At 29.2% G+C, this 1,877-nt stretch overlaps 1 protein-coding gene across 1 annotated transcript in view; it reads left to right on the plus strand.

Annotated features, from left to right (window-relative positions):
* The window catches only part of LOC106460469 (nucleolar protein 58-like), a 26,418-nt gene that overhangs the window by 2,816 nt on the left and 21,725 nt on the right, over window positions 1-1,877 (plus strand). The window lies entirely within an intron of this gene.

A 1,877-nucleotide genomic window follows, 5' to 3' on the forward strand; every position in this document is an offset into this window, starting at 1 on the left:
GTATTTTACAAAATACTAGTCTACTAAAACACAGCCAAGACAGACATTTGAAAAGGTCAATTTTATATTATTGGATATGGTAACATGAGAGCATGTGTGCTGCATCATTGTAACTTCTGTTTTGTTAGCCAGGCATGGCTGAAAGGTGAATATCATAAAAATAATAAATATATATAAATGTATAACGTTATGAGATTTTGTGTTTTGCATGTTATAATTTGTTGTTATTCTTGAATGAAAGAGGCATAACTTGTATTTGTTTCCTAATTTTTATTGTGGTTACAAGATCGGTCAAATCTACCAAATCCATACAGAGATTCGTTAGTGAAAATAACAGATAAAAATATAAAGTTTTTCTTAAGAAATGTTTAATAACTATCTGGATGTTATAAGGATTTTGCATGTGAAACTTGAAAATTTTCTGATGCATAAAAGTATTTTTAATCTTACAATGAAAATTACTTTGTATGTTGGATATGCAACATGTGAAAAGAAAAAATAGGGATGAGAAAACAAACTTTAAAACCTAATAAAAAAAATTTATATTTTGTGTATGAGAGAATTGTAATGTTTACTGATAATCTGCTAAATTTTGTTAGTATATGCTTACTAATTTAAAAGTTATAACATGAAAACTATAACAAGCACAAAGTGGTTATGAGATCGGTCCCAGGGACTGAGCCTGTGCTGAAAGAGTTAATGAACTGATTCCACTGAGATTGGCATGGTATGTATATAAAATTAATATTGCTGGGGTCACCATATTTTTATAAGGCAGTTGAGAATCAATTTTTCTTCTCCAAGGTTTAAGTCATGAAGAACCTGAGGAAGTGATCCAAAAACAGGCAGTAAATGAGTGTGCAGGTCTTGTGAATAATATACTCTTAAAGTTGAGGGAGCAGAAAATAATCTCACTGGCAATATATCTAACACAGCCGACTGTATGGTCAATTAAAATATACAATTTATTATGTATCCAGATTCATTGAATTGTAAATTAAGAATGGGTTCTGATGTGTCTCATTGTCTCAATTATCTGTGCATGTTTAATTTGGGGTTTGGCTATCTTTTAAAAAACTTGAATATTTTTAACACATGCTTTCTAAAAATTGGCATTTTCAACCATAACATCTTATTTTTTAAATGCTGTATCAAAATTCTATTTCAGATTAAGTTAACATTTGAACAGTAATTTGTCACCTACATTGCCTAATGTCTTAACACCCGAACACTATGCCCACGTCTAATGGTATGTGGATACTGGATATCTCAAAGCTCTACCTTAAGGTCATGCATTTTTGAACATTTAGAAACAATAAAATACTTATTCAAATAACATACTAGAATAGTGTCAATTTATTTTCCAAAACATAGTATTTTTTACATGAAGAAAGACTTCCACTATGATAATACAGTATTTTGGATTAATTGGTGTCGATGATATAGTATTAAAGTAACCTAATTATGTCAAAGTTGAAATAACATTAGTGTATATTCTGTAATATAAGTTTTAACTATTATAGCTTCATTTCCTAGTGTTTAAAATGCAATAGAGAATAAAAAATATGACAACTCAGGGTCCAATCAGATAACATTAGTTTTATCATGTTGATAGATAGCACTGTACAACTTATGCTTAATTACCATCTGGGACCATGTCCTAATGAAAAGTTGATTCACTCCTTGTTACCAAACTCCTATTACTTTTGAGTATATACATTCTAGGTTTTTTTTTTAAAGATGCATGGAACATTGGGACATTTTTTCATGTTACATTACCTAAAAACTTTAAAATTTTAACCAGAAAGTTTTGTTACATCTGCATTTTAGAAATGAAGTGCTATATATTGTTTTATTAAAATTTCTTGCCCATACAC

Source organism: Limulus polyphemus, unplaced genomic scaffold (assembly GCF_000517525.1).
Source record: "Limulus polyphemus unplaced genomic scaffold, Limulus_polyphemus-2.1.2 Scaffold776, whole genome shotgun sequence".
In the NCBI taxonomy this organism is placed as follows: domain Eukaryota; kingdom Metazoa; phylum Arthropoda; class Merostomata; order Xiphosura; family Limulidae; genus Limulus; species Limulus polyphemus.